General features: G+C 46.3%; 8 non-coding genes across 8 annotated transcripts; all 8 read right to left on the minus strand.

The window, feature by feature from the left end:
• Nucleotides 1–1,661: 1,661 nt before the first annotated feature.
• On the minus strand, nucleotides 1,662–1,743 carry trnal-uag (transfer RNA leucine (anticodon UAG)). The gene has a single exon. It is a non-coding gene; the product is annotated as a tRNA-Leu (tRNA).
• Nucleotides 1,744–3,590: 1,847 nt separating this feature from the next.
• On the minus strand, nucleotides 3,591–3,672 carry trnal-uag (transfer RNA leucine (anticodon UAG)). The gene has a single exon. It is a non-coding gene; the product is annotated as a tRNA-Leu (tRNA).
• Nucleotides 3,673–5,518: 1,846 nt separating this feature from the next.
• trnal-uag (transfer RNA leucine (anticodon UAG)) lies at nucleotides 5,519–5,600 on the minus strand. The gene has a single exon. It is a non-coding gene; the product is annotated as a tRNA-Leu (tRNA).
• Nucleotides 5,601–7,447: 1,847 nt separating this feature from the next.
• On the minus strand, nucleotides 7,448–7,529 carry trnal-uag (transfer RNA leucine (anticodon UAG)). Its single transcript has one exon. It is a non-coding gene; the product is annotated as a tRNA-Leu (tRNA).
• Nucleotides 7,530–9,376: 1,847 nt separating this feature from the next.
• Nucleotides 9,377–9,458, minus strand: trnal-uag (transfer RNA leucine (anticodon UAG)). The gene has a single exon. It is a non-coding gene; the product is annotated as a tRNA-Leu (tRNA).
• Nucleotides 9,459–11,304: 1,846 nt separating this feature from the next.
• trnal-uag (transfer RNA leucine (anticodon UAG)) lies at nucleotides 11,305–11,386 on the minus strand. Its single transcript has one exon. It is a non-coding gene; the product is annotated as a tRNA-Leu (tRNA).
• Nucleotides 11,387–13,233: 1,847 nt separating this feature from the next.
• trnal-uag (transfer RNA leucine (anticodon UAG)) lies at nucleotides 13,234–13,315 on the minus strand. The gene has a single exon. It is a non-coding gene; the product is annotated as a tRNA-Leu (tRNA).
• A 1,846-nt stretch (nucleotides 13,316–15,161) lies between these two features.
• On the minus strand, nucleotides 15,162–15,243 carry trnal-uag (transfer RNA leucine (anticodon UAG)). Its single transcript has one exon. It is a non-coding gene; the product is annotated as a tRNA-Leu (tRNA).
• Between the last annotated feature and the right edge of the window lie 171 nt (nucleotides 15,244–15,414).

The raw sequence follows: 15,414 nt of genomic DNA on the forward strand, positions 1-15,414 counted from the left end.
AACAAACTAGTTATAACTTCCATTCAATATTTATTCCTATATCAACATCACTGAAAAAACCGGATTATCTGGTCATGATCATATTGCTGTTTGTGGGATCTTGCTGTGCGCAAATTTGCTGTCGCCTTTTCTACATTATAACAGTGCCTCCACTTTACAAATACTTCATTGGCTGTAAAGCGCTTTGTAGGTCCTGAGCTCGTGAAATGAACGATTGTGCTGCTGCTCAGTTAGTGTGCGGAATTTGGAGCACATTTTTCTCACCTTGCTCTGCCCGTTGTCAGGCTGGCCGAGTGGTATAAGGTGCCAGACTCAAGGACTATAATCTTTGCCTTACCGAAGGTTGCTGTATTCTGGTCCCTTTCTAGGTGCGTGGGTTGGAATCCCACTTCTGACATTACCTTTTTATCCACACAAATGCAGCAAGCTTCAAAAAAGCCTGCTCAACTGGCCTTCAATTTGCAAGTGGCCACCTCGCACACCTCAACGGTATCGCCGTTATCCGACAAACTGAAGGACCCACCACTCACAAACCAACTTTTCTTCCTCTCTAAACTTATCACAACCTCACGCTCTTCTCGGGGATAAGGCTTCAAATCACGCTTCTCCTTTCAACCCTTTGCCACACGAAAAAGCAGCACACTCAGAGCATTACATTGTTACCCTCCCGCGTTGCTGAATTCCACATTGTTTTCTTGTACTGTGGCTTTCAACCCCGGTGGTGTTTCTCAGAACAGGGCAGCAGAGTCAAAGAATGGGACTTCTTCCACACAAAGGCTTCTGAATTGTGCTCTGTTACTCAGAGAATGACTTCCACTGTTACTTCTGACATTAACATTTTGCCAGAGCCAAGCGAATCAGGCACCAACACGTAAAAGTTGCCACAATCGATGCCTTTGTGGACTGAGCCTTTCAGGTGGCAACGCTCAGACTGATGCTTCAGGCCAAGGGCACAATAGCTGCAGAGCACCTTGTTTCCCGTCACAGAGCTGGGAGATCCTGGTGACTTTCTGGGGCGCAGGACTCCAAATAGCACTTGCCACATCAATGTATTGTGTGAATTGAAAAAGCCCGCGAATGAGAGACTGAAATGTCCTGCTTGGAACTACTGTTGGATTGTGCTTTGTTGTTGAAGGGCTTGCGTTTGAACGTCAGCTCTGCTGCTTATGTTTTGTCAGGCTGAGCAAGCAGAATTGTAGGATGTTACCCGCTAGATTGGAAAATGCGAGTTGTTGGGAGATATCTGTGCGTATGAATATTGGTTGAATTGTAGAGATAATGAACTTAATGACTAGCACTGCCTGATAAGACACGCAGTAAGAATGAATGGGAGTTTGTGTGAAGTTGAAACACATTTTTCTGGAGCTGCTGTGCCCAGTTGTCAGGATGGCTGAGTGGAGTAAGGTGCCAGAATCAAGGACTGTTAATCCTTACCTGATCAAAGGTTGGCGAATTCTGGTCCTTTTCTTGGGCCATGGGTTGCACTCCCACCTCTGACATGTCATTTTTACCCACACAAATGCAGCCAGCGTCAAAAGGCTTTCAATTTGCAAGTGGCCACGTCAAACACCTCAACGGTATTCAACAAACTCAAGGCACTGCTCACAGAGCGACTTGCTTTCCCCTCACCAAAATTGGCAAATATTACACGCCACAAATTCTGGCAGCGGTGGGATTCGAACCCACGCCTCCGAAGAGATTGGAGCCTAAATCCAGCGCCTTAGACCACTCGGCCACGCTACCACTGAAAGCTGCTCCCGTTTTGAAAGCAATGACGAGTGAGTGAGCTGTGAATTTGCCTTGCGAAAAGGTTAGAATAAAGGAAATTAAAGTCGTCGACGGTAAATTCTCGATAACCGATTTTGCAATACACAGGTCGGAGGAACCGAAATGTCCACAGGACACTACCAGTAATTAGATGCATGTTGGAACAAACTAGTTATAACTTCCATTCAATATTTATTCCTATATCAACATCACTGAAAAAACCGGATTATCTGGTCATGATCATATTGCTGTTTGTGGGATCTTGCTGTGCGCAAATTTGCTGGCGCCTTTTCTACATTATAACAGTGCCTCCACTTTACAAATACTTCATTGGCTGTAAAGCGCTTTGTAGGTCCTGAGCTCGTGAAATGAACGATTGTGCTGCTGCTCAGTTAGTGTGCGGAATTTGGAGCACATTTTTCTCACCTTGCTCTGCCCGTTGTCAGGCTGGCCGAGTGGTATAAGGTGCCAGACTCAAGGACTATAATCTTTGCCTTACCGAAGGTTGCTGTATTCTGGTCCCTTTCTAGGTGCGTGGGTTGGAATCCCACTTCTGACATTACCTTTTTATCCACACAAATGCAGCAAGCTTCAAAAAAGCCTGCTCAACTGGCCTTCAATTTGCAAGTGGCCACCTCGCACACCTCAACGGTATCGCCGTTATCCGACAAACTGAAGGACCCACCACTCACAAACCAACTTTTCTTCCTCTCTAAACTTATCACAACCTCACGCTCTTCTCGGGGATAAGGCTTCAAATCACGCTTCTCCTTTCAACCCTTTGCCACACGAAAAAGCAGCACACTCAGAGCATTACATTGTTACCCTCCCGCGTTGCTGAATTCCACATTGTTTTCTTGTACTGTGGCTTTCAACCCCGGTGGTGTTTCTCAGAACAGGGCAGCAGAGTCAAAGAATGGGACTTCTTCCACACAAAGGCTTCTGAATTGTGCTCTGTTACTCAGAGAATGACTTCCACTGTTACTTCTGACATTAACATTTTGCCAGAGCCAAGCGAATCAGGCACCAACACGTAAAAGTTGCCACAATCGATGCCTTTGTGGACTGAGCCTTTCAGGTGGCAACGCTCAGACTGATGCTTCAGGCCAAGGGCACAATAGCTGCAGAGCACCTTGTTTCCCGTCACAGAGCTGGGAGATCCTGGTGACTTTCTGGGGCGCAGGACTCCAAATAGCACTTGCCACATCAATGTATTGTGTGAATTGAAAAAGCCCGCGAATGAGAGACTGAAATGTCCTGCTTGGAACTACTGTTGGATTGTGCTTTGTTGTTGAAGGGCTTGCGTTTGAACGTCAGCTCTGCTGCTTATGTTTTGTCAGGCTGAGCAAGCAGAATTGTAGGATGTTACCCGCTAGATTGGAAAATGCGAGTTGTTGGGAGATATCTGTGCGTATGAATATTGGTTGAATTGTAGAGATAATGAACTTAATGACTAGCACTGCCTGATAAGACACGCAGTAACAATGAATGGGAGTTTGTGTGAAGTTGAAACACATTTTTCTGGAGCTGCTGTGCCCAGTTGTCAGGATGGCTGAGTGGAGTAAGGTGCCAGAATCAAGGACTGTTAATCCTTACCTGATCAAAGGTTGGCGAATTCTGGTCCTTTTCTTGGGCCATGGGTTGCACTCCCACCTCTGACATGTCATTTTTACCCACACAAATGCAGCCAGCGTCAAAAGGCTTTCAATTTGCAAGTGGCCACGTCAAACACCTCAACGGTATTCAACAAACTCAAGGCACTGCTCACAGAGCGACTTGCTTTCCCCTCACCAAAATTGGCAAATATTACACGCCACAAATTCTGGCAGCGGTGGGATTCGAACCCACGCCTCCGAAGAGATTGGAGCCTAAATCCAGCGCCTTAGACCACTCGGCCACGCTACCACTGAAAGCTGCTCCCGTTTTGAAAGCAATGACGAGTGAGTGAGCTGTGAATTTGCCTTGCGAAAGGTTAGAATAAAGGAAATTAAAGTCGTCGACGGTAAATTCTCGATAACCGATTTTGCAATACACAGGTCGGAGGAACCGAAATGTCCACAGGACACTACCAGTAATTAGATGCATGTTGGAACAAACTAGTTATAACTTCCATTCAATATTTATTCCTATATCAACATCACTGAAAAAACCGGATTATCTGGTCATGATCATATTGCTGTTTGTGGGATCTTGCTGTGCGCAAATTTGCTGGCGCCTTTTCTACATTATAACAGTGCCTCCACTTTACAAATACTTCATTGGCTGTAAAGCGCTTTGTAGGTCCTGAGCTCGTGAAATGAACGATTGTGCTGCTGCTCAGTTAGTGTGCGGAATTTGGAGCACATTTTTCTCACCTTGCTCTGCCCGTTGTCAGGCTGGCCGAGTGGTATAAGGTGCCAGACTCAAGGACTATAATCTTTGCCTTACCGAAGGTTGCTGTATTCTGGTCCCTTTCTAGGTGCGTGGGTTGGAATCCCACTTCTGACATTACCTTTTTATCCACACAAATGCAGCAAGCTTCAAAAAAGCCTGCTCAACTGGCCTTCAATTTGCAAGTGGCCACCTCGCACACCTCAACGGTATCGCTGTCATCCGACAAACTGAAGGACCCACCACTCACAAACCAACTTTTCTTCCTCTCTAAACTTATCACAACCTCACGCTCTTCTCGGGGATAAGGCTTCAAATCACGCTTCTCCTTTCAACCCTTTGCCACACGAAAAAGCAGCACACTCAGAGCATTACATTGTTACCCTCCCGCGTTGCTGAATTCCACATTGTTTTCTTGTACTGTGGCTTTCAACCCCGGTGGTGTTTCTCAGAACAGGGCAGCAGAGTCAAAGAATGGGACTTCTTCCACACAAAGGCTTCTGAATTGTGCTCTGTTACTCAGAGAATGACTTCCACTGTTACTTCTGACATTAACATTTTGCCAGAGCCAAGCGAATCAGGCACCAACACGTAAAAGTTGCCACAATCGATGCCTTTGTGGACTGAGCCTTTCAGGTGGCAACGCTCAGACTGATGCTTCAGGCCAAGGGCACAATAGCTGCAGAGCACCTTGTTTCCCGTCACAGAGCTGGGAGATCCTGGTGACTTTCTGGGGCGCAGGACTCCAAATAGCACTTGCCACATCAATGTATTGTGTGAATTGAAAAAGCCCGCGAATGAGAGACTGAAATGTCCTGCTTGGAACTACTGTTGGATTGTGCTTTGTTGTTGAAGGGCTTGCGTTTGAACGTCAGCTCTGCTGCTTATGTTTTGTCAGGCTGAGCAAGCAGAATTGTAGGATGTTACCCGCTAGATTGGAAAATGCGAGTTGTTGGGAGATATCTGTGCGTATGAATATTGGTTGAATTGTAGAGATAATGAACTTAATGACTAGCACTGCCTGATAAGACACGCAGTAAGAATGAATGGGAGTTTGTGTGAAGTTGAAACACATTTTTCTGGAGCTGCTGTGCCCAGTTGTCAGGATGGCTGAGTGGAGTAAGGTGCCAGAATCAAGGACTGTTAATCCTTACCTGATCAAAGGTTGGCGAATTCTGGTCCTTTTCTTGGGCCATGGGTTGCACTCCCACCTCTGACATGTCATTTTTACCCACACAAATGCAGCCAGCGTCAAAATGCTTTCAATTTGCAAGTGGCCACGTCAAACACCTCAACGGTATTCAACAAACTCAAGGCACTGCTCACAGAGCGACTTGCTTTCCCCTCACCAAAATTGGCAAATATTACACGCCACAAATTCTGGCAGCGGTGGGATTCGAACCCACGCCTCCGAAGAGATTGGAGCCTAAATCCAGCGCCTTAGACCACTCGGCCACGCTACCACTGAAAGCTGCTCCCGTTTTGAAAGCAATGACGAGTGAGTGAGCTGTGAATTTGCCTTGCGAAAAGGTTAGAATAAAGGAAATTAAAGTCGTCGACGGTAAATTCTCGATAACCGATTTTGCAATACACAGGTCGGAGGAACCGAAATGTCCACAGGACACTACCAGTAATTAGATGCATGTTGGAACAAACTAGTTATAACTTCCATTCAATATTTATTCCTATATCAACATCACTGAAAAAACCGGATTATCTGGTCATGATCATATTGCTGTTTGTGGGATCTTGCTGTGCGCAAATTTGCTGGCGCCTTTTCTACATTATAACAGTGCCTCCACTTTACAAATACTTCATTGGCTGTAAAGCGCTTTGTAGGTCCTGAGCTCGTGAAATGAACGATTGTGCTGCTGCTCAGTTAGTGTGCGGAATTTGGAGCACATTTTTCTCACCTTGCTCTGCCCGTTGTCAGGCTGGCCGAGTGGTATAAGGTGCCAGACTCAAGGACTATAATCTTTGCCTTACCGAAGGTTGCTGTATTCTGGTCCCTTTCTAGGTGCGTGGGTTGGAATCCCACTTCTGACATTACCTTTTTATCCACACAAATGCAGCAAGCTTCAAAAAAGCCTGCTCAACTGGCCTTCAATTTGCAAGTGGCCACCTCGCACACCTCAACGGTATCGCCGTTATCCGACAAACTGAAGGACCCACCACTCACAAACCAACTTTTCTTCCTCTCTAAACTTATCACAACCTCACGCTCTTCTCGGGGATAAGGCTTCAAATCACGCTTCTCCTTTCAACCCTTTGCCACACGAAAAAGCAGCACACTCAGAGCATTACATTGTTACCCTCCCGCGTTGCTGAATTCCACATTGTTTTCTTGTACTGTGGCTTTCAACCCCGGTGGTGTTTCTCAGAACAGGGCAGCAGAGTCAAAGAATGGGACTTCTTCCACACAAAGGCTTCTGAATTGTGCTCTGTTACTCAGAGAATGACTTCCACTGTTACTTCTGACATTAACATTTTGCCAGAGCCAAGCGAATCAGGCACCAACACGTAAAAGTTGCCACAATCGATGCCTTTGTGGACTGAGCCTTTCAGGTGGCAACGCTCAGACTGATGCTTCAGGCCAAGGGCACAATAGCTGCAGAGCACCTTGTTTCCCGTCACAGAGCTGGGAGATCCTGGTGACTTTCTGGGGCGCAGGACTCCAAATAGCACTTGCCACATCAATGTATTGTGTGAATTGAAAAAGCCCGCGAATGAGAGACTGAAATGTCCTGCTTGGAACTACTGTTGGATTGTGCTTTGTTGTTGAAGGGCTTGCGTTTGAACGTCAGCTCTGCTGCTTATGTTTTGTCAGGCTGAGCAAGCAGAATTGTAGGATGTTACCCGCTAGATTGGAAAATGCGAGTTGTTGGGAGATATCTGTGCGTATGAATATTGGTTGAATTGTAGAGATAATGAACTTAATGACTAGCACTGCCTGATAAGACACGCAGTAACAATGAATGGGAGTTTGTGTGAAGTTGAAACACATTTTTCTGGAGCTGCTGTGCCCAGTTGTCAGGATGGCTGAGTGGAGTAAGGTGCCAGAATCAAGGACTGTTAATCCTTACCTGATCAAAGGTTGGCGAATTCTGGTCCTTTTCTTGGGCCATGGGTTGCACTCCCACCTCTGACATGTCATTTTTACCCACACAAATGCAGCCAGCGTCAAAAGGCTTTCAATTTGCAAGTGGCCACGTCAAACACCTCAACGGTATTCAACAAACTCAAGGCACTGCTCACAGAGCGACTTGCTTTCCCCTCACCAAAATTGGCAAATATTACACGCCACAAATTCTGGCAGCGGTGGGATTCGAACCCACGCCTCCGAAGAGATTGGAGCCTAAATCCAGCGCCTTAGACCACTCGGCCACGCTACCACTGAAAGCTGCTCCCGTTTTGAAAGCAATGACGAGTGAGTGAGCTGTGAATTTGCCTTGCGAAAAGGTTAGAATAAAGGAAATTAAAGTCGTCGACGGTAAATTCTCGATAACCGATTTTGCAATACACAGGTCGGAGGAACCGAAATGTCCACAGGACACTACCAGTAATTAGATGCATGTTGGAACAAACTAGTTATAACTTCCATTCAATATTTATTCCTATATCAACATCACTGAAAAAACCGGATTATCTGGTCATGATCATATTGCTGTTTGTGGGATCTTGCTGTGCGCAAATTTGCTGGCGCCTTTTCTACATTATAACAGTGCCTCCACTTTACAAATACTTCATTGGCTGTAAAGCGCTTTGTAGGTCCTGAGCTCGTGAAATGAACGATTGTGCTGCTGCTCAGTTAGTGTGCGGAATTTGGAGCACATTTTTCTCACCTTGCTCTGCCCGTTGTCAGGCTGGCCGAGTGGTATAAGGTGCCAGACTCAAGGACTATAATCTTTGCCTTACCGAAGGTTGCTGTATTCTGGTCCCTTTCTAGGTGCGTGGGTTGGAATCCCACTTCTGACATTACCTTTTTATCCACACAAATGCAGCAAGCTTCAAAAAAGCCTGCTCAACTGGCCTTCAATTTGCAAGTGGCCACCTCGCACACCTCAACGGTATCGCCGTTATCCGACAAACTGAAGGACCCACCACTCACAAACCAACTTTTCTTCCTCTCTAAACTTATCACAACCTCACGCTCTTCTCGGGGATAAGGCTTCAAATCACGCTTCTCCTTTCAACCCTTTGCCACACGAAAAAGCAGCACACTCAGAGCATTACATTGTTACCCTCCCGCGTTGCTGAATTCCACATTGTTTTCTTGTACTGTGGCTTTCAACCCCGGTGGTGTTTCTCAGAACAGGGCAGCAGAGTCAAAGAATGGGACTTCTTCCACACAAAGGCTTCTGAATTGTGCTCTGTTACTCAGAGAATGACTTCCACTGTTACTTCTGACATTAACATTTTGCCAGAGCCAAGCGAATCAGGCACCAACACGTAAAAGTTGCCACAATCGATGCCTTTGTGGACTGAGCCTTTCAGGTGGCAACGCTCAGACTGATGCTTCAGGCCAAGGGCACAATAGCTGCAGAGCACCTTGTTTCCCGTCACAGAGCTGGGAGATCCTGGTGACTTTCTGGGGCGCAGGACTCCAAATAGCACTTGCCACATCAATGTATTGTGTGAATTGAAAAAGCCCGCGAATGAGAGACTGAAATGTCCTGCTTGGAACTACTGTTGGATTGTGCTTTGTTGTTGAAGGGCTTGCGTTTGAACGTCAGCTCTGCTGCTTATGTTTTGTCAGGCTGAGCAAGCAGAATTGTAGGATGTTACCCGCTAGATTGGAAAATGCGAGTTGTTGGGAGATATCTGTGCGTATGAATATTGGTTGAATTGTAGAGATAATGAACTTAATGACTAGCACTGCCTGATAAGACACGCAGTAACAATGAATGGGAGTTTGTGTGAAGTTGAAACACATTTTTCTGGAGCTGCTGTGCCCAGTTGTCAGGATGGCTGAGTGGAGTAAGGTGCCAGAATCAAGGACTGTTAATCCTTACCTGATCAAAGGTTGGCGAATTCTGGTCCTTTTCTTGGGCCATGGGTTGCACTCCCACCTCTGACATGTCATTTTTACCCACACAAATGCAGCCAGCGTCAAAAGGCTTTCAATTTGCAAGTGGCCACGTCAAACACCTCAACGGTATTCAACAAACTCAAGGCACTGCTCACAGAGCGACTTGCTTTCCCCTCACCAAAATTGGCAAATATTACACGCCACAAATTCTGGCAGCGGTGGGATTCGAACCCACGCCTCCGAAGAGATTGGAGCCTAAATCCAGCGCCTTAGACCACTCGGCCACGCTACCACTGAAAGCTGCTCCCGTTTTGAAAGCAATGACGAGTGAGTGAGCTGTGAATTTGCCTTGCGAAAGGTTAGAATAAAGGAAATTAAAGTCGTCGACGGTAAATTCTCGATAACCGATTTTGCAATACACAGGTCGGAGGAACCGAAATGTCCACAGGACACTACCAGTAATTAGATGCATGTTGGAACAAACTAGTTATAACTTCCATTCAATATTTATTCCTATATCAACATCACTGAAAAAACCGGATTATCTGGTCATGATCATATTGCTGTTTGTGGGATCTTGCTGTGCGCAAATTTGCTGGCGCCTTTTCTACATTATAACAGTGCCTCCACTTTACAAATACTTCATTGGCTGTAAAGCGCTTTGTAGGTCCTGAGCTCGTGAAATGAACGATTGTGCTGCTGCTCAGTTAGTGTGCGGAATTTGGAGCACATTTTTCTCACCTTGCTCTGCCCGTTGTCAGGCTGGCCGAGTGGTATAAGGTGCCAGACTCAAGGACTATAATCTTTGCCTTACCGAAGGTTGCTGTATTCTGGTCCCTTTCTAGGTGCGTGGGTTGGAATCCCACTTCTGACATTACCTTTTTATCCACACAAATGCAGCAAGCTTCAAAAAAGCCTGCTCAACTGGCCTTCAATTTGCAAGTGGCCACCTCGCACACCTCAACGGTATCGCTGTCATCCGACAAACTGAAGGACCCACCACTCACAAACCAACTTTTCTTCCTCTCTAAACTTATCACAACCTCACGCTCTTCTCGGGGATAAGGCTTCAAATCACGCTTCTCCTTTCAACCCTTTGCCACACGAAAAAGCAGCACACTCAGAGCATTACATTGTTACCCTCCCGCGTTGCTGAATTCCACATTGTTTTCTTGTACTGTGGCTTTCAACCCCGGTGGTGTTTCTCAGAACAGGGCAGCAGAGTCAAAGAATGGGACTTCTTCCACACAAAGGCTTCTGAATTGTGCTCTGTTACTCAGAGAATGACTTCCACTGTTACTTCTGACATTAACATTTTGCCAGAGCCAAGCGAATCAGGCACCAACACGTAAAAGTTGCCACAATCGATGCCTTTGTGGACTGAGCCTTTCAGGTGGCAACGCTCAGACTGATGCTTCAGGCCAAGGGCACAATAGCTGCAGAGCACCTTGTTTCCCGTCACAGAGCTGGGAGATCCTGGTGACTTTCTGGGGCGCAGGACTCCAAATAGCACTTGCCACATCAATGTATTGTGTGAATTGAAAAAGCCCGCGAATGAGAGACTGAAATGTCCTGCTTGGAACTACTGTTGGATTGTGCTTTGTTGTTGAAGGGCTTGCGTTTGAACGTCAGCTCTGCTGCTTATGTTTTGTCAGGCTGAGCAAGCAGAATTGTAGGATGTTACCCGCTAGATTGGAAAATGCGAGTTGTTGGGAGATATCTGTGCGTATGAATATTGGTTGAATTGTAGAGATAATGAACTTAATGACTAGCACTGCCTGATAAGACACGCAGTAAGAATGAATGGGAGTTTGTGTGAAGTTGAAACACATTTTTCTGGAGCTGCTGTGCCCAGTTGTCAGGATGGCTGAGTGGAGTAAGGTGCCAGAATCAAGGACTGTTAATCCTTACCTGATCAAAGGTTGGCGAATTCTGGTCCTTTTCTTGGGCCATGGGTTGCACTCCCACCTCTGACATGTCATTTTTACCCACACAAATGCAGCCAGCGTCAAAAGGCTTTCAATTTGCAAGTGGCCACGTCAAACACCTCAACGGTATTCAACAAACTCAAGGCACTGCTCACAGAGCGACTTGCTTTCCCCTCACCAAAATTGGCAAATATTACACGCCACAAATTCTGGCAGCGGTGGGATTCGAACCCACGCCTCCGAAGAGATTGGAGCCTAAATCCAGCGCCTTAGACCACTCGGCCACGCTACCACTGAAAGCTGCTCCCGTTTTGAAAGCAATGACGAGTGAGTGAGCTGTGAATTTGCCTTGCGAAAGGTTAGAATAAAGGAAATTAAAGTCGTCGACGGTAAATTCTCGATAACCGATTTTGCAATACACAGGTCGGAGGAACCGAAATGTCCACAGGACACTACCAGTAATTAGATGCATGTTGGAACAAACTAGTTATAACTTCCATTCAATATTTATTCCTATATCAACATCACTGAAAAAACCGGATTATCTGGTCATGATCATATTGCTGTTTGTGGGATCTTGCTGTGCGCAAATTTGCTGGCGCCTTTTCTACATTATAACAGTGCCTCCACTTTACAAATACTTCATTGGCTGTAAAGCGCTTTGGGAGGTCCTGAGCTCGTGAAATGAACGATTGTGATGCTGCTCAGTTAGTGTGCGGAATTTGGAGCACATTTTTCTCACCTTGCTCTGCCCGTTGTCAGGCTGGCCGAGTGGTATAAGGTGCCAGACTCAAGGACTATAATCTTTGCCTTACCGAAGGTTGCTGTATTCTGGTCCCTTTCTAGGTGCGTGGGTTGGAATCCCACTTCTGACATTACCTTTTTATCCACACAAATGCAGCAAGCTTCAAAAAAGCCTGCTCAACTGGCCTTCAATTTGCAAGTGGCCACCTCGCACACCTCAACGGTATCGCCGTTATCCGACAAACTGAAGGACCCACCACTCACAAACCAACTTTTCTTCCTCTCTAAACTTATCACAACCTCACGCTCTTCTCGGGGATAAGGCTTCAAATCACGCTTCTCCTTTCAACCCTTTGCCACACGAAAAAGCAGCACACTCAGAGCATTACATTGTTACCCTCCCGCGTTGCTGAATTCCACATTGTTTTCTTGTACTGTGGCTTTCAACCCCGGTGGTGTTTCTCAGTACAGGGCAGCAGAGTCAAAGAATGGGACTTCTTCCACACAAAGGCTTCTGAATTGTGCTCTGTTACTCAGAGAATGACTTCCACTGTTACTTCTGACATTAACATTTTGCCAGAGCCAAGCGAATCAGGCACCAACACGTAAAAGTTGCCACAATCGATGCCTTTGTGGACTGAGCCTTTCAGGTGGCAACGCTCAGACTGATGCTTCAGGCCAAGGGCACAATAGCTGCAGAGCACCTTGTTTCCCGTCACAGAGCTGGGAGATCCTGGTGACTTTCTGGGGCGCAGGACTCCAAATAGCACTTGCCACATCAATGTATTGTGTGAATTGAAAAAGCCCGCGAATGAGAGACTGAAATGTCCTGCTTGGAACTACTGTTGGATTGTGCTTTGTTGTTGAAGGGCTTGCGTTTGAACGTCAGCTCTGCTGCTTATGTTTTGTCAGGCTGAGCAAGCAGAATTGTAGGATGTTACCCGCTAGATTGGAAAATGCGAGTTGTTGGGAGATATCTGTGCGTATGAATATTGGTTGAATTGTAGAGATAATGAACTTAATGACTAGCACTGCCTGATAAGACACGCAGTAAGAATGAATGGGAGTTTGTGTGAAGTTGAAACACATTTTTCTGGAGCTGCTGTGCCCAGTTGTCAGGATGGCTGAGTGGAGTAAGGTGCCAGAATCAAGGACTGTTAATCCTTACCTGACCAAAGGTTGGCGAATTCTGGTCCTTTTCTTGGGCCATGGGTTGCACTCCCACCTCTGACATGTCATTTTTACCCACACAAATGCAGCCAGCGTCAAAAGGCTTTCAATTTGCAAGTGGCCACGTCAAACACCTCAACGGTATTCAGCAAACTCAAGGCACTGCTCACAGAGCGACTTGCTTTCCCCTCACCAAAATTGGCAAATATTACACGCCACAAATTCTGGCAGCGGTGGGATTCGAACCCACGCCTCCGAAGAGATTGGAGCCTAAATCCAGCACCTTAGACCACTCGGCCACGCTACCACTTAAAGCTGCTTCCGTTTTGAAAGCAATGACGAGTGAGTGAGCTGTGAATTTGCCTTGCGAAAGGTTAGAATAAAGGAAATTAAAGTCGTCGACGGTAAATTCTCGATAACCGATTTTGCAATACACAGGTCGGAGGAACCGAAATGTCCACAGGACACTACCAGTAATTAGATGCATGTTGGAACAAACTAGTTATAACTTCCATTCAATATTTATTCCTATATCAACATCACTGAAAAAACCGGATTATCTGGTCATGATCATATTGCTGTTTGTGGGATCTTGCTGTGCGCAAATTTGCTGTCGCCTTTTCTACATTATAACAGTGCCTCCACTTTACAAATACTTCATTGGCTGTAAAGCGCTTTGTAGGTCCTGAGCTCGTGAAATGAACGATTGTGCTGCTGCTCAGTTAGTGTGCGGAATTTGGAGCACATTTTTCTCACCTTGCTCTGCCCGTTGTCAGGCTGGCCGAGTGGTATAAGGTGCCAGACTCAAGGACTATAATCTTTGCCTTACCGAAGGTTGCTGTATTCTGGTCCCTTTCTAGGTGCGTGGGTTGGAATCCCACTTCTGACATTACCTTTTTATCCACACAAATGCAGCAAGCTTCAAAAAAGCCTGCTCAACTGGCCTTCAATTTGCAAGTGGCCACCTCGCACACCTCAACGGTATCGCCGTTATCCGACAAACTGAAGGACCCACCACTCACAAACCAACTTTTCTTCCTCTCTAAACTTATCACAACCTCACGCTCTTCTCGGGGATAAGGCTTCAAATCACGCTTCTCCTTTCAACCCTTTGCCACACGAAAAAGCAGCACACTCAGAGCATTACATTGTTACCCTCCCGCGTTGCTGAATTCCACATTGTTTTCTTGTACTGTGGCTTTCAACCCCGGTGGTGTTTCTCAGTACAGGGCAGCAGAGTCAAAGAATGGGACTTCTTCCACACAAAGGCTTCTGAATTGTGCTCTGTTACTCAGAGAATGACTTCCACTGTTACTTCTGACATTAACATTTTGCCAGAGCCAAGCGAATCAGGCACCAACACGTAAAAGTTGCCACAATCGATGCCTTTGTGGACTGAGCCTTTCAGGTGGCAACGCTCAGACTGATGCTTCAGGCCAAGGGCACAATAGCTGCAGAGCACCTTGTTTCCCGTCACAGAGCTGGGAGATCCTGGTGACTTTCTGGGGCGCAGGACTCCAAATAGCACTTGCCACATCAATGTATTGTGTGAATTGAAAAAGCCCGCGAATGAGAGACTGAAATGTCCTGCTTGGAACTACTGTTGGATTGTGCTTTGTTGTTGAAGGGCTTGCGTTTGAACGTCAGCTCTGCTGCTTATGTTTTGTCAGGCTGAGCAAGCAGAATTGTAGGATGTTACCCGCTAGATTGGAAAATGCGAGTTGTTGGGAGATATCTGTGCGTATGAATATTGGTTGAATTGTAGAGATAATGAACTTAATGACTAGCACTGCCTGATAAGACACGCAGTAAGAATGAATGGGAGTTTGTGTGAAGTTGAAACACATTTTTCTGGAGCTGCTGTGCCCAGTTGTCAGGATGGCTGAGTGGAGTAAGGTGCCAGAATCAAGGACTGTTAATCCTTACCTGACCAAAGGTTGGCGAATTCTGGTCCTTTTCTTGGGCCATGGGTTGCACTCCCACCTCTGACATGTCATTTTTACCCACACAAATGCAGCCAGCGTCAAAAGGCTTTCAATTTGCAAGTGGCCACGTCAAACACCTCAACGGTATTCAGCAAACTCAAGGCACTGCTCACAGAGCGACTTGCTTTCCCCTCACCAAAATTGGCAAATATTACACGCCACAAATTCTGGCAGCGGTGGGATTCGAACCCACGCCTCCGAAGAGATTGGAGCCTAAATCCAGCGCCTTAGACCACTCGGCCACGCTACCACTGAAAGCTGCTCCCGTTTTGAAAGCAATGACGAGTGAGTGAGCTGTGAATTTGCCTTGCGAAAGGTTAGAATAAAGGAAATTAAAGTCGTCGACGGTAAATTCTCGATAACCGATTTTGCAATACACAGGTCGGAGGAACCGAAATGTCCACAGGACACTACCAGTAAT

The sequence above is a fragment of the Pristiophorus japonicus genome, chromosome 8 (assembly GCF_044704955.1).
Source record: "Pristiophorus japonicus isolate sPriJap1 chromosome 8, sPriJap1.hap1, whole genome shotgun sequence".
In the NCBI taxonomy this organism is placed as follows: Eukaryota; Metazoa; Chordata; class Chondrichthyes; family Pristiophoridae; genus Pristiophorus; species Pristiophorus japonicus.